Consider the following 27,190-nt stretch of genomic DNA (forward strand, 5'->3'; position numbering starts at 1 on the left):
ATGCAGGCCACAGACAGGTTTCTGATGGCATTGTTTCTTAACTCTCTGTAATGCAGGCCACAAACAGTTTTCTGACGGCCATGTTTCTTAACTCTCTGTAATGCAGGCCACAGACAGTTTTCTGATGGCCATGTTTCTTAACTCTCTGTAATGCAGGCCACAGACAGTTCTCTGACGGCCATGTTTTTAACTCTCTGTAATGCAGGCCACAGGCAGTTTTCTGACGGCCATGTTTATTAGCTCTCTGCAATGCAGGCCACAGGCAGTTTTCTTATGGCCATGTTTCTTAACTCTCTGTAATGCAGGCCACAGACTGTTTTCTGACTGCCATGTTTCTTAACTACAGCAGGCCACAGGCAGATTTCTGATGGCCATGTTTCTTAACTCTCTGTAATGCAGGCCACAAACAGTTTTTTGATGGCCATGTTTCCACACAGCTTTCTGATCGCCATGTTTCTTAACTCTCTGTAATGTAGGCCACAGAAAGTTTCCAGACAACCATGTTTCTTAATTCTCTGTAATGCAGGCCACAGACAGTTTTCTGATGACCATGTTTCTTAACTGTCTGTAATGCAGGCCACAGACAGTTTTCTGAAGGCCATGTTTCTTAACTCTCTGTAATGCAGGCCACAGACAGTTTTCTGATGGCCATGTTTCTTAACTCTCTGTAATGCAGGCCACAGACAGTTTTCTGACAGCTATGTTTCCTAACTCTCTGTAATGCAGGCCACAGACAGTTTTCTGATGGCCATGTTTCTTAACTTTCTGTAATGCAGGCCACAGACTGTTTTCTGACTGCCATGTTTCTTAACTCTCTGTAATGCAGGCCACAGACAGGTTTCTGATGGCATTGTTTCTTAACTCTCTGTAATGCAGGCCACAAACAGTTTTCTGACGGCCATGTTTCTTAACTCTCTGTAATGCAGGCCACAGACAGTTTTCTGATGGCCATGTTTCTTAACTCTCTGTAATGCAGGCCACAGACAGTTCTCTGATGGCCATGTTTTTAACTCTCTGTAATGCAGGCCACAGGCAGTTTTCTGACGGCCATGTTTATTAGCTCTCTGCAATGCAGGCCACAGGCAGTTTTCTTATGGCCATGTTTCTTAACTCTCTGTAATGCAGGCCACAGACAGTTTTCTGACTGCCATGTTTCTTAACTACAGCAGGCCACAGGCAGATTTCTTACAGCCATGTTTCTTAACTCTCTGTAATGCAGGCCACAGACAGTTTTCTGATGGCCATGTTTCCACACAGTTTTCTGATCGCCATGTTTCTTAACTCTCTGTAATGTAGGCCACAGAAAGTTTCCAGACAACCATGTTTCTTAACTCTCTGTAATGCAGGCCACAGACAGTTTTCTGATGACCATGTTTCTTAACTCTCTGTAATGCAGGCCACAGACAGTTTTCTGATGGCCATGTTTCTTAACTCACTGTAATGCAGGCCATAGGCAGTTTTCTGTGGCCATGTTTTTTTAACTCTCTGTAATGCAGGCCACAGGCAGTTTTTTGACGGCCATGTTTCTTAACATTTTGCAATGCAGGCCACAGGCAGTTTTCAGACAGCCATGTTTTTTAACTCTCTGTAATGCAGGCCACAGGCGGTTTTCTGATGGCCATGTTTCTTAACTCTCTGTAATGCAGGCCACAGACAGTTTTCTGACGGCCATGCTTCTTAACTCTCTGTAATGCAGGCCACAGACAGTTTGCAGACAGTCATGTTTCTTAACTCTCTGTAAAGCAGGCCACAGACAGTTTTCTGACGGCCATGTTTCTTAACTCTCTGTAATGCAGGCCACAGACAGTTTTCTGACGGCCATGTTTCTTAACTCTCTGTAATGCAGGCCACAGACAGTTTTCTGATGACTATGTTTATTAACTCTCTGTAATGCAGACCACAGACATTTTTCTGACGGCCATCTTTCATAACTGTCTGTAATGCAGGCCACAGACAGTTTTCTGATGGCCATGTTTCTTAACTCTCTGTAATGCAGGCCACAGACAGTTTTCTGATGGCCATGTTTCTTAACTCTCTGTAATGCAGGCCACAGACAGTTTTCTGATAGCTATGTTTCCTAACTCTCTGTAATGCAGGCCACAGACAGTTTTCTGATGGCCATGTTTCTTAACTTTCTGTAATGCAGGCCACAGACTGTTTTCTGACTCCCATGTTTCTTAACTCTCTGTAATGCAGGCAACAGACAGGTTTCTGATGGCATTGTTTCTTAACTCTCTGTAATGCAGGCCACAAACAGTTTTCTGATGGCCATGTTTCCACACAGCTTTCTGATCGCCATGTTTCTTAACTCTCTGTAATGTAGGCCACAGAAAGTTTCCAGACAACCATGTTTCTTAACTCTCTGTAATGCAGGCCACCGACAGTTTTCTGATGACCATGTTTCTTAACTGTCTGTAATGCAGGCCACAGACAGTTTTCTGAAGGCCATGTTTCTTCACTCTCTGTAATGCAGGCCACAGACAGTGTTCTGGCTGCCATGTTTCTTAACTCTCTGTAATGCAGGCCACAGACAGTTTTCTGATGGCCATGTTTCTTAACTCTCTGTGATGCAGTCCATAGACCGTTTTCTGACTGCAGTGTTTCTGCACTCTCTGTAATGCCGGCTACAGACAGTTTTCTGATGGCCATGTGTCTTAACTCTCTGTAATACTGACCATCAACAGTTTTCTGAAGGTCATGTTTCGTAACTCCCTGTAATGCAGGCCACAGACAGTTTTCTGATGGCCATGTTTCTTAACTCTCTGTAATGCAGGCCACAAACAGTTTTCTGACTGCCATGTTTTTTAACTCTCTGTAATGCAGACCACAGACAGTTTTCTGATGGCCGTGTTTTTTAACTCTCTGTAATGCAGGCCACAGACCATTTTCTGATGGCCATGTTTCTTAACTCTCTTTAATGCAGGCCGAAGACAGTTTTCTGACAGCCATGTTTCTTAACTCTTTGTAATGCAGGCCACAGACAGTTTTGTGACAGCCATGTTTTTTAACTCTCTGCAATGCAGGCCACAGACAGTTTTCTGATGGCCATGTTTCTTAACTCTCTGTAATGCAGGCCACAGAGAGTTTTCTGATGGTGACATTTCTTAACTCTCTGTAATGCAGGCCACAGACAGTTTTCTGACGGCCATGTTTCTTAACTCTCTGTAATGCAGGCGACAGGCAGATTTCTGATGGCCATGTTTCTTAACTCTCTGCAATGCAGGCCACAGACAGTTTTCTTATGGCCATGTTTCTTAACTCTCTGTAATGCAGGCCTCAAACAGTTTTCTGACTGCCATGTTTCTTAACTCTCTGTAATGCAGGCCATTGACAGTTTTCTGATGGCCATGTTTCTTAACTCTCTGTAATGCAGGCCACAGACAGTTTTCTGACGGCCAGGTTTCTTAACTCTCTGTAATGCAGGCCACAGACAGTTTTCTGACTGCCATGTTTCTTAACTCTCTGTAATGCAGGCCACAGACAGATTTCTGACAGCCAGGTTTCAAAACTCTCTGTAATGCAGGCCACAGACAGTTTTCTGATGGCCATGTTTCTTAAGTCTCTGTAATGCAGGCCATAGGCAGTTTTCTGATGGCCATGTTTTTTTAACTCTCTGTAATGCAGGCCACAGGCAGTTTTTTGACGGCCATGTTTCTTAACACTTTGCAATGCAGGCCACAGGCAGTTTTCAGACGGCCATGTTTTTTAACTCTCTGTAATGCAGGCCACAGACGGTTTTCTGATGGCCATGTTTCCACACAGTTTTCTGATCGCCATGTTTCTTAACTCTCTGTAATGTAGGCCACAGAAAGTTTCCAGACAACCATGTTTCTGAATTCTCTGTAATGCAGGCCACAGACAGTTTTCTGATGACCGTGTTTCTTAACTGTCTGTTATGCAGGCCACAGACAGTTTTCTGAAGGCCATGTTTCTTCACTCTCTGTAATGCAGGCCACAGACAGTTTTCTGGCTGCCATGTTTCTTAACTCTCTGTAATGCAGGCCACAGACAGTTTTCTGATGGCCATGTTTCTTAACTCTCTGTAATGCAGTCCATAGACCGTTTTCTGACTGCCTTGTTTCTGCACTCTCTGTAATGCCGGCCACAGACAGTTTTCTGCTGGCCATGTGTCTTAACTCTCTGTAATACTGACCATCGACAGTTTTCTGATGGCCATGTTTCATAACTCCCTGTAATGCAGGCCACAGACAGTTTTCTGATGGCCATGTTTCTTAACTCTCTGTAATGCAGGCAACAAACAGTTTTCTGACTGCCATGTTTCTTAACTCTCTGTAATGCAGACCACAGACAGTTTTCTGATGGCCGTGTTTTTTAACTCTCTGTAATGCAGGCCATAGACAGTTTTCTGATGGCCATGTTTCTTAACTCTCTTTAATGCAGGCCACAGACAGTTTTCTGACAGCCATGTTTCTTAACTCTCTGTAATGCAGGCCACAGACAGTTTTGTGACGGCCATGTTTCTTAACTCTCTGCAATGCAGGCCACAGACAGTTTTCTGATGGCCATGTTTCTTAACTCTCTGTAATGCAGGCCACAGAGAGTTTTCTGATGGTGACATTTCTTAACTCTCTGTAATGCAGGCCACAGACAGTTTTCTGACGGCCATGTTTCTTAACTCTCTGTAATGCAGGTGACAGGCAGATTTCTGACGGCCATGTTTCATAACTCTCTGTAATGCAGGCCACAGACAGTTTTCTGATGGCCGTGTTTTTTAACTCTCTGTAATGCAGGCCATAGACAGTTTTCTGTTGGCCATGTTTCTTAACTCTCTTTAATGCAATCCACAGACAGTTTTGTGACGGCCATGTTTCTTAACTCTCTGCAATGCAGGCCACAGACAGTTTTCTGATGGCCATGTTTCTTAACTCTCTGTAATGCAGGCCACAGACAGTTTTCTGATGGCCATGTTTCTTAACTTTCTATAATGCAGGTCACAGACAGTTTTCTGATGGCCACATTTCTTAACTCTCTGTAATGCAGGCCACAGACCGTTTTCTGCTGGCCATGTTTCTTAACTCTCTGTAATGCAGGCCACAGACAGTTTTATGATGGCCATGTTTCTTTACTCTCTGTAATGCAGGCCACAGACAGTTTTCTGATGGCCATGTTTCTTAACTCTCTGTAATGCAGGCCACAGACAGTTTTCTGATGGCCATGTTTCTTAACTCTCTGTAATTCAGGCCACACACAGTTTTCTCATGGCCACGTTTCTTAACTCTCTGTAATGCAGGCCACAGACAGTTTTCTGATGGCCATGTTTCTTAACTCTCTGTAATGCAGGCCACAGACAGTTTTCTGACGGCCATGTTTCTTAACTCTCTGTAATGCAGGCCACAGACAGTTTTTTGACGGCCATGTTTCTTAACTCTCTGTAATGCAGGCCACAGACAGTTTTCTGAGTGCCATGTTTCTTAACTCTCTGTAATGCAAGCCACATACAGTTTTCTGACAGCCATGTTTCTTAACTCTCTGTAATGCAGGCCACAGACAGTTTTCTGACGGCCAGGTTTCTTAACTCTCTGTAATGCAGGCCACAGACAGTTTTCTGACTGCCATGTTTCTTAACTCTCTGTAATGCAGGCCACAGACAGATTTCTGACAGCCAGGTTTCAAAACTCTCTGTAATGCAGGCCACAGACAGTTTTCTGATAAACATGTTTCTTAAGTCTCTGTAATGCAGGCCATAGGCAGTTTTCTGATGGCCATGTTTTTTTAACTCTTTGTAATGCAGGCCACAGGCAGTTTTTTGACGGCCATGTTTCTTAACTCTCTGTAATGCAGGCCACAGGCAGTTTTCTGATGGCCATGTTTCTTTACTCTCTGTAATGCAGGTCACAGACAGATTTCTGACTGCCATGTTTCTTAACTCCCTGTAATGCAGGCCACAGACAGTTTTCTGATGGCCATATTTCTTAACTCTTTGTAATGCAGGCCACAGAGAGTTTTTTGATGGCCATGTTTCTTAACTCTCTGTAATGCAGGCCACAGACAGTTTTCTGAGTGCCATGTTTCTTAATTCTCTGTAATGCAAACCACAGACAGTTTTCTGACAGCCATGTTTCTTAACTCTCTGTAATGCAGGCCACAGACAGTTTTCTGATGACCAGGTTTCGTAACTCTCTGTAATGCAGGCCACAGACAGTTTTCTGACTGCCATGTTTCTTAACTCTCTGTAATGAAGGCCACAGACAGATTTCTGACAGCCAGGTTTCAAAACTCTCTGTAATGCAGGCCACAGACAGTTTTCTGATAAACATGTTTCTTAAGTCTCTGTAATGCAGGCCATAGGCAGTTTTCTGATGGCCATGTTTTTTTAACTCTTTGTAATGCAGGCCACAGGCAGTTTTTTGACGGCCATGTTTCTTAACACTTTGCAATGCAGGCCACAGGCTGTTTTCAGACGGCCATGTTTTTTAACTCTCTGTAATGCAGGCCACAGATGCAGGCCACAGACAGTTTTCTGATGGCCATGTTTCTTAACCCTCTGTAATGCAGGCAACAGACAGTTTTCTGATGGCCGTGTTTTTTACCTCTCTGTAATGCAGGCCATAGACAGTTTTCTGATGGCCATGTTTCTTAACTCTCTTTAATGCAATCCACAGACAGTTTTGTGACGGCCATGTTTCTTAACTCTCTGCAATGCAGGCCACAGACAGTTTTCTGATGGCCATGTTTCTTAACTCTCTGTAATGCAGGCCACAGAGAGTTTTCTGATGGCCATGTTTCTTAACTCTCTGTAATGCAGGCCACAGAGAGTTTTCTGATGGTGACATTTTTTAACTCTCTGTAATGCAGGCCACAGACAGTTTTCTGATGGCCATGTTTTTTAAATCTCTGTAATGCAGGCCACAGGCAGATTTCTGACTGCCATGTTTCTTAACTCTCTGCAATGCAGGCCACAGACAGTTTTCTGATGGCCATGTTTCTTAACTCTCTGTAATGCAGGCCACAGACAGTTTTCTGATGGCCACATTTCTTAACTCTCTGTAATGCAGGCCACAGACCGTTTTCTGCTGGCCATGTGTCTTAACTCTCTGTAATACTGACCATCGACAGTTTTTTGATGGCCATGCTTCATAACTCCCTGTAATGCAGGCCACAGACAGTTTTCTGATGGCCATGTTTCTTAACTCTCTGTAATGCAGGCCACAGACAGTTTTCTGACGGCCATGTTTCTTAACTCTCTGTAATGCAGGCCACAGACAGTTTTCTGATGGCCATGTTTCTTTACTCTCTGTAATGCAGGTCACAGACAGATTTCTGACTGCCATGTTTCTTAACTCCCTGTAATGCAGGCCACAGACAGTTTTCTGACGGCCATATTTCTTAACTCTTTGTAATGCAGGCCACAGAGAGTTTTTTGATGGCCATGTTTCTTAACTCTCTGTAATGCAGGCCACAGACAGTTTTCTGAGTGCCATGTTTCTTAATTCTCTGTAATGCAAACCACAGACAGTTTTCTGACAGCCATGTTTCTTAACTCTCTGTAATGCAGGCCACAGACAGTTTTCTGATGACCAGGTTTCGTAACTTTCTGTAATGCAGGCCACAGACAGTTTTCTGACTGCCATGTTTCTTAACTCTCTGTAATGAAGGCCACAGACAGATTTCTGACGGCCAGGTTTCAAAACTCTCTGTAATGCAGGCCACAGACAGTTTTCTGATAAACATGTTTCTTAAGTCTCTGTAATGCAGGCCATAGGCAGTTTTCTGATGGCCATGTTTTTTTAACTCTCTGTAATGCAGGCCACAGGCAGTTTTTTGACGGCCATGTTTCTTAACACTTTGCAATGCAGGCCACAGGCAGTTTTCAGATGGCCATGTTTTTTAACTCTCTGTAATGCAGGCCACAGATGCAGGCCACAGACAGTTTTCTGATGGCCATGTTTCTTAACCCTCTGTAATGCAGGCAACAGACAGTTTTCTGATGGCCATGTTTCTTAACTCTCTGTAATGCAGGCCACAGACAGTTTTCTGACGGCCATGTTTCTTAACTCTCTGTAATGCAGGCCACAGACAGTTTTCTGATGACTATGTTTATTAACTCTCTGTAATGCAGGCCACAGACATTTTTCTGACGGCCATGTTTCATAACTGTCTGTAATGCAGGCCACAGACAGTTTTCTGATGGCCATGTTTCTTAACTCTCTGTAATGCAGGCCACAGACAGTTTTCTGATGGCCATGTTTCTTAACTCTCTGTAATGCAGGCCACAGACAGTTTTCTGACAGCTATGTTTCCTAACTCTCTGTAATGCAGGCCACAGACAGTTTTCTGATGGCCATGTTTCTTAACTTTCTGTAATGCAGGCCACAGACTGTTTTCTGACTGCCATGTTTCTTAACTCTCTGTAATGCAGGCCACAGACAGGTTTCTGATGGCATTGTTTCTTAACTCTCTGTAATGCAGACCACAAACAGTTTTCTGACGGCCATGTTTCTTAACTCTCTGTAATGCAGGCCACAGACAGTTTTCTGATTGCCATGTTTCTTAACTCTCTGTAATGCAGGCCACAGACAGTTCTCTGACGGCCATGTTTTTAACTCTCTGTAATGCAGGCCACAGGCAGTTTTCTGACGGCCATGTTTATTAGCTCTCTGCAATGCAGGCTACAGGCAGTTTTCTTATGGCCATGTTTCTTACCTCTCTGTAATGCAGGCCACCGACAGTTTTCTGACTGCCATGTTTCTTAACTACAGCAGGCCACAGGCAGATTTCTGACGGCCATGTTTCTTAACTCTCTGTAATTCAGGCCACAGACAGTTTTCTGATGGCCATGTTTCCACAAAGTTTTTTGATCGCCATGTTTCTTAACTCTCTGTAATGTAGGCCACAGAAAGTTTCCAGACAACCATGTTTCCTAACTCTCTGTAATGCAGGCCACAGACAGTTTTCTGATGGCCATGTTTCTTAACTCTCTGTAATGCAGGCCACAGACAGTTTTCTGACAGCCATGATTCTTAACTTTCTGTAATGCAAGCCACAGACAGTTTTCTGATGGCCATGTTTCTTAACTCTCTGTAATGCAGGCCACAGACAGTTTTCTGACGGTCATGTTTCTTAACTCTCTGTAATGCAGGCCACAGACAGTTTTCTGGCTGCCATGTTTCTTAACTCTCTGTAATGCAGGCCACAGACAGTTTTCTGATGGCCATGTTTCTTAACTCTCTGTAATTCAGGCCACAGCCAGTTTTCTCATGGCCACGTTTCTTATCTCTCTGTAATGCAGTCCACAGACAGTTTTCTGATGACCATGTTTCATAACTTTCTGTAATGCAGGCAACAGACAGTTTTCTGACGGCCATGTTTCTTAACTCTCTGTAATGCATGCCACAGACAGTTTTCTGATGGCCATGTTTCTTAACTCTTTGTAATGCAGGCCACAGACAATTTTCTGACAGCTATGTTTCCTAACTCTCTGTAATGCAGGCCACAGGCAGTTTTCTGATGGCCATGTTTCTTAACTTTCTGTAATGCAGGCCAGAGGCTGTTTTCGGATGGCCATGTTTCTTAACTCTCTGCAATGCTGGCCACAGACAGTTTTCTGATCGCCATGTTTCTTAACTCTCTGTAATGCAGGCCACAGACAGTTTTCTGATGGCCATGTTTCTTAACTCTCTATAATGCAGGTCACAGACAGATTTCTTACTGCCATGTTTCTTAACTCTCGGTAATGCAGGCCACAGACAGTTTTCTGATGGCCATGTTTCTTAACTCTCTGTAATTCAGGCCACAGACAGTTTTCTCATGGCCACGTTTCTTAACTCTCTGTAATGCAGGCCACAGACAGTTTTCTGATGGCCATGTTTCTTAACTCTCTGTAATGCAGGCCACAGACAGTTTTCTGACTGCCATGTTTCTTAACTCTCTGTAATGCAGGCCACAGACAGTTTTCTGATGGCCATGTTTCTTTACTCTCTGTAATGCAGGCCACAGACAGTTTTCTGACGGCCATATTTCTTAACTCTTTGTAATGCAGGCCACAGACAGTTTTTTGACGGCCATGTTTCTTAACTCTCTGTAATGCAGGCCACAGACAGTTTTCTGAGTGCCATGTTTCTTAACTCTCTGTAATGCAGGCCACAGACAGTTTTCTGATGACCATGTTTCTTAACTCTCTTTAATGCAGTCCATAGACCATTTTCTGACTGCCATGTTTCTTCACTCTCTGTAATGCCGGCCACAGACCATGTTCTGACTATCATTAAGTCTTTGTTATGCAGGTAACAAACTGTACCTAAACCACCCTGTTCCTTAGCATCCTGCACAGCTAGTGACAGTATCTTGGTTGGCCAATTCCTTATTGGCTGTAATGAAGTTCACAGACAATTTTTACCACCATATTCTTTAGCCCTTTGTAATGTAGGCCACAGACAGTATCCTTACTTCTCTGTGATGCAGGCCACAAAATGTCTCCTTATTTTCTTGTCCTTCAGGTCTCTATAATATAGGTCATGGGTAGTGTCATTACCTCCCTGCTTTGCTCCCTGTAATGTAGGATGCAGACACTGTCCTTACTGCCCTGTTCCTTAGCATTTGCCATGGCAGGCTACAGACAGTGTTCTGAGTGTCCTGCCCTTCCACTTTCACTAGTGCCCAGATGTCCATTTTCCTCCTCCTGTACAGGGGAGTCTCTCCCAACTACTCAGTGCAGATTGTCAGAAAAAATAGTTCAATGCAACAAACCAAAGCAGCACACTAATAGCACCCCATGTTATTTTGTAGTGGGTTGGGATGGTGGAGAGGTGCTGTAAAACAGAAATATTAACATTATAAAAGTAAAACTATCGGAAAATGCGGACTCATTATTCAGTTGATTCATTATCCTTTACCCAATGTACCACTTCAGAATCAGTGGGAAGCTGAAGCCTAGCCTGGCACTCCTTAAGCACAAAGCAATGAAACTAACCTGGATGGGATGTCAGTCTTTTGCAGGATAGACATACGCACTCACTCTTGTATTACATGCACACCTATTGACAATTTGTTCAATCATCACTTTACCTACAGCATGTCTTTGGAATGGAAAAGGAAACCAGAACACTTGGCAAGAGCCCACAAAGAACATGCAAACGCCATAATGAAGACATCCCAACAAGGAACCAAACTCAAAAGATAAAAAGTAACACAGTCCTTGAGAAGTTAACCATGGCAGTCAATAGGGTGTCTCTGAGATTAGGGCTTATTGCACTAAATTATAAAACTGCAGGCCTGACTTTGAATTTCATCAGCTTTGACTTATAGTTTGACCCTCAGCAGTGCACTTTACTTCCTTTTGTTCCCTGGTAATTTCTGGAAAAGTAGTCACTTTAGGTGAGCCAGGTAGGACAGCCTGGTCAGCAAATTCATGGGAATAGTCAGCTTTTCAGGTTGATTGTTGGATAACTAGCAAGCTGTCTAATTGTGAAAGCTATGAAATATAGACTATAATTTACAAACCGTGACATGCTGCCAGTGTATAGAATATATGCCTTATATGGGCAGATACTCCAAAAATGAAGAACCTTAATCGGATGTATATAAAGTATCCATGTTTTATACAGACAGGATAAACATGCAGGATTACAACCTGTCAGCAGTGAAGCAGGATGAGCTCCACTATTAAGTGAAGTGGGATAGGTGTTGAAAAGCATTACTATGTACAATATCCCATCAGTCAGGACACCTTCAGGAATTAAAAGTATTCTCTATAGCTTCACAGACTCTGATAGAATGGCCAGAAGAGAGAAAGGTGAGAGTAACTGAGAAGACCTGGTCATGATCGAGAGTGAATCATGGTCATGGAAAAAATGGGTTAAGGTAAGTCTGAGAGTGCAGGAAGGCAGAATTCAACAAACTGGTTCCAACATAAAAAACAGCAAGTTGTCTGAGTAAATCCACTAGATACCAGTGCTTCATTTTAGAGGTGACTCATGGGCACTGTCTGGGTATGTAACTTACCCTGAATCACATTGTAAGCAGAGGGAATCAAACTCACAACTATAGGATGAAGTTAATAGCTTTAATTTTCTAGGCTAAACTGCAAGACCTGTATATGTATTAACACAAACAAGATGTACCAGGCAATACCAGTATGTGACCTCACTAACTGTGGTCAGCATATCACAAGCAGACTGGACCTGAAGTCAGAGCCATCAGGTACATGCAGACCGCATGTATACGTGTGCTGTAATTGGTGCTGTAGCACGTCTCTTTCATTAAACAATAGCTTCAGACAGTATTTTTATCATTTCACAATGCCATACCAATGCACTAGTTCTGTCATCCCACAGACACTATCAGAGATCAAAGCAAAAGTATGTAATACACATCCTAGCAGACCTGCCAACAACACAAAGCAAATGGCTGCCAACAACACAAAGCAAATGGCTGCCAACAACACAAAGCAAATGGCTGCCACCAACACAAAGCAAATGGCTGCCAACAACACAAAGCAAATGGCTGCCAACAGCACAAAGCAAATGGTTGCCAACAACACAAAGCAAATGGCTGCCAACAACACAAAGCAAATGGCTGCCAACAACACAAAGCAAATGGCTGCAGCCACAGCAAACACTATCAACAGCAGAAGGCAAGGCAGTAGTTGGGATTTCAGAGACAGGAATTAAGTCATACATCTCTAGTTCAGATGAGTTCTAACACAGCTGTACTACAGCATTTACTTTTCTGTAGTCATACCAACTGTGTTTAATGAAAAAATATGCATGTACTTCATGTGACAAGACCACAGCTGTAAGTTATTCATTTAGTTTGTTAGCTGGAAAGGAGAACTGCTCAGAAAACCCTCTTCAGTTGTGACCCAGCCTAAAAGGGACAATCAAGGCATAAAGCCAAAGAAGACATTCTGTAAAGAGTTACAGTTGAAGTTGTGCTGAGCAGCAAGTTTACACTCATTCAATGTTGGCAATCGGTAGATAATAATATGTGAAGTTGTAATTAACAGTAAGGTCACTGAGGAAGACTCTAACAAGTTACCTAACTTCCTTATAGCTAAAGTTGTAATTAACAGTAAGGCCCCTGAGGAAGACCCTAACAAGTTACCTAACTTCCTTATATCTAAAGTTGTAATTAACAGTAAGGCCACTAAGGAAGACCCTAACAAGTTACCTAACTTCTTTCTATCTGAAGTTGTAATTAACAGTAAGGCCACTGAGGAAGACCCTAATGAGTTACCTAACTTCCTTCTATCCGAAGTTGTAATTAACAGTAAGGCCACTGAGGAATACCCTAACGAGTTACCTAACTTTCTTATATCTGAAGTTGTAATTAACAGTAAGGCCACTGAGGAAGACCCTAATGAGTTAGCTAACTTTCTTATATCTGAAGTTGTAATTAACAGTAAGGCCACTGAGGAAGACCCTAACAAGTTACCTAACTTCCTTATATCTGAAGTTGTAATTAACAGTAAGGCCACTGAGGAAGACCCTAATGAGTTAGCTAACTTCCTTATATCTGAAGTTGTAATTAACAGTAAGGCCACTGAGGAAGACCCTAATGAGTTAGCTAACTTCCTTACATCTGAAGTTGTAATTAACAGTAAGGTTACTGAGGAAGACCCTAATGAGTTACCTAACTTCCTTATATCTGAAGTTGTAATTAACAGTAAGGCCACTGAGGAAGGCCCTAATGAGTTACCTAACTTCCTTATATCTGAAGTTGTAATTAACAGTAAGGCCACCGAGGAAGACCCTAAAGAGTTACCCACCTTTCTTCTGCTTCCTCATCATTATTGGAAAAGAAGTTACTCTGTTGCGGACTGCTGCTGCTGCATTCCACCATCTCAACTTACCTTAGGCTGAATCTAAAAGTGTTGATGGAACACCAGGTCACCAGGTTACTGCCTCACAGATTTCAGTGGCTCCCATGACTCTAAAGGAAGTAATTGAAACAGCACCTCTCCTTCCCATTAATGTGAGCTCTGAACATGACCTGGCTGGACTCATTGAGAGAAACAGCAAAATTGAATGCTGGAGGCAATTCATTTGGAAATGTACGGTTTACCCAGAATAGCCACTTCTACTGAGCAAATGAAAAGAGTTGATCAGAATAGTTCTTAAATATTATCGGTCTAAGAAATAGTGTCACACAGTTACACCTGCTGAGAAGGATAAATCCCTGACCTCCACCCAGGTGATCTGAGATCATCAGGGCACTTGTTGGACTTGGCAGAGAAGATGGGCGTGACAATCCTGGGAGGAAGCAGTCTGTTGCCACCCAATACCACAGCTTCTTGGAGAAGGTAAGCACTAAAGATGCAGTCCTGAATGTTGTCATTTGGCCAATAAATCACTTCAATAGCAATCACCATATGTGTGTGGAATTGTGCAGCAACACTGGGAAAGGCATTGTGTTCCCCATGGTGCTGTGAGTTATCCATTCTCCCACCCACTAGAGGTGGTAAAGCTTAAATAAGCCATTATTGTTCAGATTCCAGAAAGGACACAAACTTCTACTGAGGCTACCTGTAAGGTGCCTTCCCACAGCCAGCTCTTGTGCTAACTGAGGGCTATCCATGATGGGGGAAAGTAATGGCATGGCTAACAGAACGAGACTTGATGAATGACAGGTACAAGTGGGAACCACGTAAAGAAAAAAAAAATGATCCATAGTTTCCTTTTAAATTCCATCAAGTATAACAACCTCTCCTTTAGGTTTTGAAGATGTGAGTAAAATGACAGGAAATTTATTTCTTAAGGGCCAGATATCCTGTTAGGATTAAAAGATGGTTTGCTGGACAAGGCCAACCTGTCCTTATTCAAGAGAGAATAGTGGATAAAACATTAACACTTAAAAATCAGTCATGCTGCAGGCCAACATGAGGGCTAACAAACATCTTTCAGGGGAACGATTAACTGTGATCCTTGATTTCACAGAAAACTTCCACAGTAGAGAGACTGATACTGTGGAAAAAAAATGAACAGAAGAATAGGGAAGGCCTGAAGTGAGTAAAGCAGGAAGGGGGACTGTTCTGCTTAGAAACAGAAGATCTCTTCCATTTAAATAAATAACTAAGTCACATTATCCTGTCCAGAAGGCCTTTTTCTAGTGATAAGTTCTCTAGTCTTCCAGATAGTATGTACCATCTCTGAAGAAAACAAGTTATTGTTTAGAGCTTGAATATCATCAGCCATGTTTTTATGAGGAGATTGTGAAGGTAAGGATGGAGAGTAGTGCCATAACACTATGGAGGGAGATTGTCCCCCCAGTATTGCTGAGGCAATAAAATAAAATATATAATTCTTGTGCCTATACACAGGGGTGATGACCCTTCCCAATGTTGCTAAGCCCCATAAAAGAAGTATTTTACTTGTATATCAGTTTAATTGTACTCAAGAACTCCCTTCTCTCTGAAATGCAACATGGATTTCAGACTAGCCATAGTATAAACATTACTCTGGTTACAGTAAAAACCTTTACTGTTACTTCTGTTTACAAAGGTCAAAGTAAGTGTTTTGAACCGCATCTCTTGGTCTCACAAAGGTTTTGCACACAGACTGATATTCCTTTCTATTGGATAGACTGGAGTCTGATGGTGCCGACCCCAAATGTCCAGTGTGGTTTCAGAGTTCACTGCTCATTCATACCCAGGTCAGATTCTACTACAGAAAGTTAATCTTTTAAATTTGGGATGTCTGTCAGTCCTGGATCTGGACCCTCTGGGCTCCTTTGTTTTTGTTGTAGCTGTCTTGTGTGCAGCTGCAGTTACTCATGGGCATCGGAGACCAAAAACGACTCAGGGCATCATCTAAGACTGTGATGTGATCCCCAGGACAGGACCTTTGGCACCAAAATCTTGCCTGCACTGAGGAAATATTGCAGCTGAATGGGCAGCATGCTCATTCGGAGGTTAAGGATTCTACCTTGTACCTACAAGGTGCTGGGTTTTTTCTTAATCACCACTCCTTGTCTGCATGTAATTTACATTTTCTCTCAATGTCTGCAAGCATTTTGAACTGATAGTTTGGTTTCATGCCACTGACTAGAAATGATAGCTATGTCATGCGTTTACCCTTATCATCATGAATTGAATCATGTCTAAAAACTGACTAAGAAAAACAGTTTACTTGCATTGATAACAAAAAGATACATTAAAATTTAAAATTAAATCCATCAGGATTACAAGAAACATTCTGTGCAATAAGGAACAGAAATCCTACCTCAGATCAGGCTGAGATAATCCAAGAAGTGTGAAGGTGCCAGTAACAGTATTAAATTCTCATGCCCAGAAGTACTAGTCCCAGAAAGATTACAGAATATGCTGAAATGGGGGCTTAAGTATACTTAGTTTGAGATCACTGTTCCTCAGAGTATCCCTTTTCTGGGGTATGGCGATCCTGTAGTTTGTGTATAATAAAGTAGCAGTGCACGAGCATCCCCACCTTCTGCAGAGTGCGGGGGAAGCTTGCTACTTTGTAGAAAGTAGCTTTAAAGGAGAGCAGGGTTTGTTGATATTCACTGTTCTTTTGCAGCTTTGCAGGTGTTTTTCATAATTCTGAGACTCAGAATTATGGGTATTGCAATTACAATAGGAAGCTGAAAATACCAAATAAAATGGAAAACCCACAAGCCATAAATGCCTTTCTTCCACTATTAACCTAATAAATGCACTGTGTGTCATGAAAATTGAATGGTCCACTAGTTAGTCATCTGATTCAAAGAGGTCATCCACTTACCCAGCTGGAGAATGGACACCAAAGACTGAAATGCCATCACTGCAAACAGCTGTACCTTGACATGTCTTTCGATCCTGGCAAGATCCAGGATTAGTCTCCCTAGATTACCTGTTTCTGAATCCTAATAAAGAAACTCTCTTCCTAGGAAGGGAAACGTTACCTTTTTAGGACATTTGACTGTAATCTTTATTTCAGAAGAGGACTAGGTTATGCAAAGACGATACTTGGAAATCCCTGAAAAGGGTGAAAAAGGAGGTATACCTGAAGGCAACTTCTTGTAACTTCTCTGAACCCGTTGTCCAGAAAAGCTTTTCCTGTTCTGGAAGGATTTGACACATTTTGGTGCACGTTCCCCTAACCATATGTGCCTTTATTAATGGTGGGAGGTCCCATTTTGAGGGAAAAAGGGACCTCGATTGTTATTCACTCTCTGTTAGAAGAGGGGCATGCAAAGCTAGAAAAAAATCCAACTTCAGGTCAGGAATCATTCCCTCTAGAACTCTTCTATGCATCTCTTGCCTAAGAGAAATCCCTGGTTTAAGGCCTGCTTCTGATATCCTGACCCTTAAAGAAACACTGCTAACCAGAGAACCTATTAGTAAAGAAAGGATGCCTATTGTCATGACTTAATGATACATTAGGTTTTTAACAATCATGGGAAAAAAAAGTCAATTCCACGTCTCACTTCTAGAGCCCAACACAGACAGCACAACACCTGCACCTTCCCCTAAGGCTAAAAGTAGGTTTCTAAATTTCATTATCACATTTTCAGATACAATCTGTCCTCTGTGACATAACTTTATTGGTGACACAGTTCCAAAACTTGCAGATTTAAAAACACAGTAAGTGTCATAAGGTTCATAAGTTCAAAAGTTTATACTAGGCTAACAACCACCAGGGTCTTTATAAGCCTGGCTGTGCAATCCAACCCAGATTTGTCCCAGAGTACCATGCACCCACATATGGTGGAGTATGCCAGTAAGGAGGTAGCTAAGGGTTATGTGGTAGAGTATGTTAGTTGCGTATTAATTTACTTACTGTTGACCTCTGACCATCTGACAGGCACCTTTCTGTAAAAGCAAACAGTGCACTGTAAAAGCAATCAAAGTTCAAATAAAGTATTTAGAAAACAAGACTTTTTTTTCCAAAAGATGTTTGGCTGCCCAAAACTGAACTTTAAAAAAGTTAACTTTTATTGTATTACATAAAGCAAGTAATGTAACATAATAAAAGTGGACTATAAAAGCTCAATTTTGGGCAGTCAAAATTTTTTGTAATGTTGGTAATTTGAATTAATTGGCAATCACCTTTTAGTGAAACCATGTATTTTTGTTAAACTTTTAGTTTTTTGCCTGCATTACACAGAAGTTTATCATCTAGCAACAACATAATTTGAGAGACCATGTCAGTTTGGCATTAATAATGAACAACAATAAAATAAAACTTCCAATTCCAAAGGAGGCAGTGGAATGTATTTTCTTATCCCATATAACAATGGTTTGTTTCCTTTTGTAAAGGTATATTGCTTTAATCACCATTTTTTCCATAGAACTTTATGTAGCCAAATCAGATTACTTCTTCTGGTGTAGTGGAGAGGGGTTTGAGCCAACAAGTAAGTTATACATACAGCCTAGACCCAATCAAAACATGTAAAACCCAAAGGAATTATGCCAGGTGCCAGAAATGCAGTTTTCTCAGTACTTCAATATAACTTTGTAAAGGGGAGGGTTCTGAAGTCATAGATGGGAAATAGAATGATCAGTCATTTCATAAACCTGTCTTCAGAGAGCTGAGAATGTTCTCACTCCACATATTCAGCAGTTAAACCCATAAAAACACCACTGTTTCTAGTCACAGCGGAGCTCTTATTATGCTTCTACTCAGTAAAACGCTCACTGCTAGCATCGGCGTCAACTTCACGTACAGAAATGTCAGTCAGCCATTGGAGCAATAAAAGGCAGAAAAGGGTTTTTTTGTCAGATTGCTCATATAACGAGTGCAGGGAAACTAGATTCACCTGTAACCACAGTTAAGTAAACTTTACAAGTACAACTCAGGATAAATACGTATTGCTTGTCCTAAACCATGATTTTTATCAGTGTCCAAGAAATCAAACCCAGCAGCTGTAGACTCAGCTATATCACATTTCATAGACTTTTGACACAATTTTGTGCCAAAACTTGCCAGTAAAACAAAGAGGGTTAAAATGGATATAAATTTATAAAGTGACAAAAATGTGACAGACATGAAGCAAATGGTGGTAGTAAGAGTAGAAGTCTGGAAAACAGGCCTGTGGTGTCCTTCAAGGACCTAAGTGACATATTTGCATCACATATTATGTTGGAACTGGACAGCAGAATGTTGTGGAATGTACTAGAATAAGAAGAATGAGGTAGGGGTTGGTTACTCCTCCATTGGGAGGCCTAAACAGGATTGCAAGGAGTCTTCACTAGTAACAGAACAGTAAAATATGGAGACTGAAACCTTTGTAGTACCTGCAAGCTGTGGGGTGGCGGAGTGACTGGGAGATACTGTGAGGAGATGCGACAAACTCAAAGCAGAACTCAACAAAATGATGATATGTATAACCAGGGTAGGAAAATCTGAACTGGTATGTATAACTGTGTGTGTGTGTGTGTGTGTGTGTGTGTGTGTGTGTGTGTGTGTGTGTGTGTGTGTGTGTGTGTGTGTGTGTGTGTGTGTGTGTGTGTGTGTGTGTGTGTGTGTGTGTGTGTGTGTGTGTGTGTGTGTGTGTGTGTGTGCGTGTGTGTGTGTGTGTGTGTGTGTGCGTGTGTGCGTGTGTGCGTGTGTGTGTGTGTGTGTGTGTGTGTGTGTGTGTGTGTGTGTGTGTGTGTGCATGATCCATAGTTGTATGTGTAACCAGGTAAGTTGAATCTCTCATGGTACATATAACCAGGTGAGTAGAATCCATTGTGGAATGTATACCCATCAAAGGGGATTCCATGGTGGTATGTATAACCAGGGGTGTGTGGGGAATCCATGGTGGTATTTAAAACCAGGTGAGTGGAATTCATTGTGGCATTTATAATGAGGAGTGTGGAATTCTTGGTGCTAAATATAAATGGGGAGGAGGGGAATTGAAAGCTCGAAGTCCTAAGTTCGTTCTGTAGCTTATTAGTGTAGTAAAACAACCACAGCTAGATTAAAGTATCTAGTTCTAGAACCTGTGTAATAAATGTTATGTATAAAAAACAAAATCACATTCGTGGAAACTAAGATGATGAAAAGGTAGCAAGGTGATGCAATAAGAAGATATTAAGGAAGCTGAAAATGGTCATTTTGGTAGAGATTTCAAAAGGTAGACATGAGATGGAACCCACTGCGTCATTAATAGGAAGGTTGATGGGATAGGGATAAGCAGAAACAAATGAGGGCCACAGCTTGCAGTTGAAGAATGTCTGATTTCACTCAAACTTGAGGAAGCACTTTTTCATTGAAAGAAACAGAACATATTCCTGAGCTGACCACCACGGAGCTAGAAGACAGCGTTGAAACCTTAATGTTGAAAATGTAAAACTTTAGGCTTTATTTAAACATAAAACTTCATTTAAAACCAAAGGGTAAAAAAGAAGAAAAGCGCTTTCAACCTATTCAGGCCTTCTTCAGTTCAATAAATCTTTTAGGTTTGTGCTGAATGTTTTAAACATCTATGTACCCATCAGGAACATTTATTTTGGAAAGTAACCATTATTTATATCGCCATAGTATGAGCCTAAAGTTTTACATTTTCAACATTAAGGTTTCAATGCTATCTCCTAGCTCCGTGGTGGTCAGCTCAGGAATATTTTCTGTTTTTTTCTCACTTGTTTGCACCTGGGAAGACCTTTAGCAGCTAAGGAAGTTTTTTTCTGCCATTTTTCATAGAAAGGGTGGTGGACCCATAGAATACCTTATGAGGATGTGTGTTACAGAATTTAGTGCAGGATTTCAACAGATCCTAGGACAGGGGTTGGAAGGACAGGGTATAAGGAAGGGGCTGTTTCAAAGGGGACTAGTTACATAGTCAAATAAAATCAGTAGAATTGTAATCTGTTTCTCCCATCACATAGTTTGTGTTCATTTATGAAGTAGTGCATTAAAAGTATGAGTGTATTATATTCAGTGGGTACAAACATCAAATAGTAAACTTAGCTGCTAATGGTTTTAGTAGTGTACATTCTTTTGGTCTTGATAACTTTCTATCAGTATTCAGAGAGATGTAAATGAGTTACATCCTATAGGCCTCTGTGTGAGTGCCAGAACTTATATATAGTTTGTGATCAGTGACATTTAAGCAGACCAATGTTATCAGGTCATTCCTAAAAAACATTTATGTCTAATAGGTCTTACCCGGTTAACTCTTTAAAAAGCATTGTAAACTAAGACCATTTGGTGAAAAAGATAAGTAAAAAATGAATAAATACAAACAAAACAAGCAATGGTCATGGTGGTTTTGTATGTTTTGTTTTATGCTAAGTGAGATGTTGGCTGAGTTGTTTGTTTGTTTGTTTGTTTGTTTGTTTACTACTATTCTTTTATTCTTTTACGTGCTGCTGTGTGTACAACGAGACATTAGCAGAAACAGCTGGTACTTCAGTTTGTTTCTGTTTGCCATCGTTATTTTACACATCACTGTATGCATCATGGCACATCACCAGAAATAGTGCTCAGCTGATTTTGTAAAGTAAAAACAAGTAACTGATGAAATGCCTACAACAAAAGTACATACTGCTGCTGGCTTGTGCTTCTCAGAGGACAAATGTAATGGATATTAAGAAGAGCTGACGATTAGCTTTATTTTTTAGATGAAAGATTGTTATAGGAGATCTAACCAACCAGTTTTGTTTAAAATGAGGCTGGTATTTGTTTTATTCTGTCTGCATTCCTACCAGTATTTTAAAGCCTTGTTGTAAGGATATGGGCCATTGTTGTGTTTTCCTCATACAAATCTAAAACCTCATAATATCCCCCTCTCCACACAAATATACGAAGCCACACTCATACATACACAAAATAGCTGAGATCATTCACACTTCTGGATCTCCCTTAACACAAATGCCATTTGCACTCATGACACAGAGCTCACTGGACAGGAAAAGCATGACTTGGCATTTGCTTGCATCATGTCTCATTTGCAGAGCTAACAGTGTGTGTGTGTCTGTGTGTGCGCACGTGTGTGCACGTGCAAGTGCATGTGTGTGTGTTTGTGTCTGTCTGTATGTGTGTGTCTCTGTGTGTGTGTACATGTGTGTGTGTGTGTGTGTGTGTGTGTGTGTGTGTGTGTGTGTGTGTGAGAGTCTGTGTGCATGTGTGTGTGTGTGTGTGTGTGTGTGTGTGTGTGTGTGTGTGTCTGCGTACGTGTGTGTGTGTTTGTGTGTGTGTGTGTGTGTGTGTGTGTCTATGTGTGTCTGTGTGTGTGTATGTGTGTATGTGTGTGTGTGTGTGTGTGTGTGTGTGTGTGTGTGTGTGTGTGTGTGTGTGTGTGTGTGTGTGTGTGTGTGTGTGTGTGTGTGTGTCTGTGTGTGTGTCTGTGTCTGTGTGCGTGCATGTGCATGTATGTGTATGTTTGTGTCTATGTGTGCATGTTTGTGTGTGTGTGTGTGTGTGGGTGTGTGTTTCTGTTTGTGTGTGTGTGTGTGTGTGTGTGTGTGTGTGTGTGTGTGTGTGTGTGTGTGTGTGTGTGTATGTGTGTGTGCATCCATGTGCATGCGTCTGTCTGTGTGTGCGCGCGTGTGTGTGTGTGTGTGTGTGTGTGTATGTGTGTGTGCGTGTTTATATGTGTGTTTGTGTGTGTGTTTGGTGTGCACACGTGCATGTGTGTGTGTGTTTCTGTGTGTGTGCGTGTTCGTGTGTGTGTGTGCATGTTCGTGTGTGTGTGTGTGTGTGTGTGTGTGTGTGTGTGTGTGTGTGTGTGTGTGTGTGTGCATGTGTGAGTGTTTCTGTGTGTGTGTGTGTGTGTGTGTGTGTGTGTGTGTGTGTGTGTGTGTGTGTTCATATGTGTGTGTGTGTTCATATGTGTGTGTGCAGCTGGATGTTCGGCTCAGCAGCAGCAGCTGAAATCTGCTGTGAGCACATGCTCAGTGAAGGTAACAGGTACCACCTTTGGTCTGATAGCCTAGAGTGAAGTTGTGATTTTAATTTTTCCAGGGCATTGTGGGTAGTAATATAGGTAGAGAGAGCAGAGCACAATGGGTGAAACTACTGGAGGATTACAAACGGTGAATGTTGGGCAGAAAATTATGAGTTGATGGTTGTTCTGATGAACATGTACCATCAAGAAGTTGTATCCATCACAGGCTATTGGATGCAATAAGTATTTGAAGCTATTCTGTGTTTGTTCTATTTGTTCAAGTTATCAGTGGTCTTTGAAAAATTGCAGTAATAATGTTTGCTTGTGTGTGTGCATGTGAACATGTCTGAGTGTGTGTGTGTGTGTGTGTGTGTGTGTGTGTGTGTTATTTCTTTTTACCTGATTTTATTTCTGCTGATTCATGCCTGGTTTCTTTCTGTATGTGTATTTATGGATGTAGATTTTACAGTTGTCTGATTTGCTGTGGAGTTGCTGTATCAGTATGTGTATTTCTCATAAGACATTCATATTTGGCTTTTAGATGCAGTCTGTTTATCCTATAAACCAGTTTCATTTTCTGGGGTTTATTATATATGCATGGAAGTCTCCCTCCTATGCTCTCGCACTTTTATAGGTTACCCTTTATGTCTGCTGCCCAAGTTCCTTTCCTTTGGGCTCTGAAACCTTTCCTGGCACTGCAGTGCTGCATTGCATGCTGGGATCTGTCTATGTGGGTAAAAGGAGAATTGCAACAACGTCGAGCAGCTTTGAGCTTGGCAAAAGATCAGAGCTTTCCTCCCATTACACTCGACTTTGCCAGCAACTTGTGCCCCCCAGCTTGGTACCATTAATGACATAAAGAAACTCAGAAACAAGTTTTTAAACACTGAAAAAAATGAAAGGTGAAAAAATGTGAAAAATGTTCGTAAAGCTGAAAAGTTTTTCAGAAACAAAGGCGAACGAAGGTTAAAGACTGTGCCTTTATTGTTTTAACTGGTATAGTCAAGCAGAGATGATTTTGCTTGTATATGCATAACTATTGTGTGATATTCTCAAAATGCCTTTCTGCACATTCATGTTAAATATATCCTGAGATTAGTACCCGTCGAATGACAGTGCACTGTTTGCTCTGAAAAAAATTGCATTTTCATTTATTCGTTGCTGTGTTAAGATTGCATTTACATTTCTCTATGTAGCTTGCTGAACTGCACAGACAAGGTACCTATTTTGCTACTGCATGATTGCTTCAAAGGAGAGGCTACCATGTACACTCAGTTAATCTAGCAGTAGGCTAGAAAAATTCGACGATACATGTGCATTTTTTCCGTATCTACTTGACATTATTATTTATAATACATAAGTGTATTTTCCCTTCGTTACTGCCAGAAGCAGATGCTTTGATATATTTTTCTTTGTTTACTTGATATTTAATCTGCTGCAAGAAAACTGTATTTGTGTAAGAATAAATACTGTGAGTATTAGATAGCAGCTTTGCTATCACTTCTTTTATATTGTGCATCTGTTGGTCGAAAGCCATGAAATGGGTAGGAAAGTGTGCATGTATGTGCGTGAGAGTCTGTGTGCCTTTGCTTGGTTTTCTGGACTGCATTTATAAGATCTGTCATATTGATTAGTAAGAGATGTTGGGGGGGTGAGCGAGAGGAACAGATGTGGGGGGGTGAGCGAGAGGTGGGAGTATTGGCTATTGGCTATTTGCAGGTGCTATACATTCTAATATAGGAGGATTTAAAATACGTGAGATGCAGTACAGAGGAAGTGGAAAGGTAGGCTTTATTATCTTTAAAGACCTATAAAAATGAAGTTATATTCTTGGGAAAAACCTAAGACTTTTTTTTTTAACTTCCTCTTCCTAAAGATCTAAGCAGCACCCCCATGTAAATACTGCAGTCGTGGTAGAAGAACGGGGAGAGAGGGGTGGATGCCGGTGAGAGAGTCAGTGAAGAGTGCAGTAAAATACCAGCCCATTCCACCCCCTCGACTCTTCACAGCCACTCTGAGCCAGCAGCCGTTGATTTGCCCTGTGCTTTTTTTTTTTTTTTCATGGAAAGTACAAGTCAGTCAGTCTGTAAGAAGCAAAGGTAGGACTGGAAGCGAAGTAAAAAGTCTGACTGATTTCCATCTTCAGAGCACCAGCTGCATTCCCTAAGGAGAACGGGTATTTGATGGTGGTGATAGTGTGGAGGGGGAACGATTTAATTATGTTAATGTTATATTTATGAAGGGACAAGGTTCTCATTTTTCTAGTAGTTAAAGATGTCAGTTGTGCTCATAAAAATATCAGTTTAGATCAAAGTATAAAATGAGTCTTGAAACTGGTTGATTTGTTTAGTGCCTGTCTTAAATCTTTGCTGCATAAGGCATGGTTTGTTTTCTATTGCATACCAAATGAAAGCTAAGACTTATGACATAATACAAGGTTCATCTTAGAAAATGCTTGAAATAGTTCAAGATCTGTAGAATGCTGAACTGTCACCTATTGTAGTCTCTTATTTAAAAAGATATTCTTAACATGATTTTTTTTTCTTCTACTAAGTTTAATGCCATTGCGATTTCATATAAATATAAACTGCGTGTCTTCATCATCTTTTTTTCTTTTTAAAGTGACAGTATAACATGAAGGAAATGGACTTTGGGCATAGCATCAGTTGGTCTGGATCAGCGCCGCTATAATCGAAGTGGATAATTCTGTTCCGTACAAGTCAACATAAGAGATACCAGCCTGGAAATCATGAATTACAGCTCTTATATAGACCAAGAAATTCAGAAATGAATTCAGAGACTACCGAAGAGCTTTCAGAGTTTAGAAAATATATTAGAAAAAGAAATCTACAACCATGACTTTGTGGTTTTCCGATCTGAGATTACATTTACTATAAAAACACAAGAAAACTGAGCTCTGTGAGGTGGGCAACATCTTTAAAAGATTTGTGTTAATGTGGCTAACAACAACAAAGGCAGTAATGGGTTCTCACAAATGGCATCTAGGAAAAAAGTGTATGGCAAAACAGGAAAATGAGCTAAGAAAGTTGTTATACAGGGTGACACAGCCTTGGAGGAAAGAAACTTTTCAACTACATTATCAGGCCTAAAGTCCATAGACAGACATCATGCAAACTCTAAGTGCTTCAGCTGCTTACCTTCCTCCACAGACCTTGTGATTTCAGTAACTGAGAGTTGCAGAATTCCTTTAACCCAAGAATGTCCAGATTTCCTTTCTTTTTTAAATTAATTAATAGTGCGCTATAAACTCTTTTTTTCCTAATACATTCTTGTGTTCACCTTCTTGGGTGGTGTGGTTAGACACAGATTTTAAATTTCTTAACCTATTATTGTTTTTTGTTGTTCGACGATAGTTAAATTATTTTGGCCCTATATTTGGGAGCTCATTTCATAGTATGCTGTATTACAGAAAAAAATAAACAGTGTTCTTTTGGCAGCATTATCATCATGGCAGCAAAGCAGTCTAAGAGAACAGAAACGGGCACCTCCGACTGCGAGATATTAAACTTCACCTGGTCCCTGAGACCCTAACTTGTGAGGACTTTTGGCATAAGTCACAGGTTGGGCTTTTGGGACCTAGGTGGAGTAGAACCTACACCTGTCAGAACTTTAAGACTTAGACACCCTAAGGCAGAGAATAACATGCAGTCATGGACATTGTCTATTTTTCTTTCAGAGCAAAGAGCATAACTGCAGTTGATGAGAAAACTATTCCTTTGCTCACTTACACTCAGTATTTCAGTCTGTGTGCTTGTTTTCTTGAGTCTTGCTCTGCTTTTGAAAGGGATATGCACACTAAAATGTTGCCCTCCTTTTACAACAGAACTGGCCAAGCGTCTTACCATTTTTAATGAGTCAGTGGCTTTTTTAGTAGTCAATCTGTTCCTCATAGCAGAGCACATCAGTGTAACTGAACTTATGATATAATGTTTGTCAATAAATGTAATCTCCAATAATACATGCAGTTCTTTCGTTATGACTTTTTTATGTAGCATTGCGGGATTTTATTATGTGATGTTAATGTCCTTTATAAAACATATCCCATAGTGCATAGATTCCTACAATCAGTTTGCGGTAAACATGTACGAGCTTCTAATTATGTAGAACAACAGCATTACGATTCTTTGCATGAAACAGTCATAATGTACTCTGTAATATCTTCATAACAATGTTAATGATGGTCTGAAATTGTAGCATACAGCTAATATCCAGGATGTCTGTACTGGATCAAAGCTTGATTCATGGTTGACTTTTAACATTAGTCTGATTGAAATTACAGATGTATTATTGTGTTAACTTCTCTAAGTTACATTCTTTCCTTGTATTTAGAGTTCTTAAGCATCCGTGACATAGTACGATTTTATACACCATGTTAGTATTTTATTTTAGCTTCTTAGTTTGTTTC

General features: G+C 41.1%; 1 long non-coding RNA gene across 1 annotated transcript in view; it reads left to right on the forward strand.

The window, feature by feature from the left end:
• LOC122802501 overlaps positions 1-26,743 on the forward strand; it is a 423,630-nt gene extending 396,887 nt beyond the window's left edge. Inside the window, exon 3 of the long non-coding RNA XR_006364946.1 lies at positions 25,387-26,743. This is a non-coding gene — a long non-coding RNA (uncharacterized LOC122802501). The remainder of the gene's footprint in view (positions 1-25,386) is intronic.
• Positions 26,744-27,190: the final 447 nt, after the last annotated feature.

The sequence above is a fragment of the Protopterus annectens genome, chromosome 5.part0, assembly GCF_019279795.1.
Source record: "Protopterus annectens isolate FY-2018-M chromosome 5.part0, PAN1.0, whole genome shotgun sequence".
Lineage (NCBI taxonomy): Eukaryota > Metazoa > Chordata > Ceratodontiformes > Protopteridae > Protopterus > Protopterus annectens.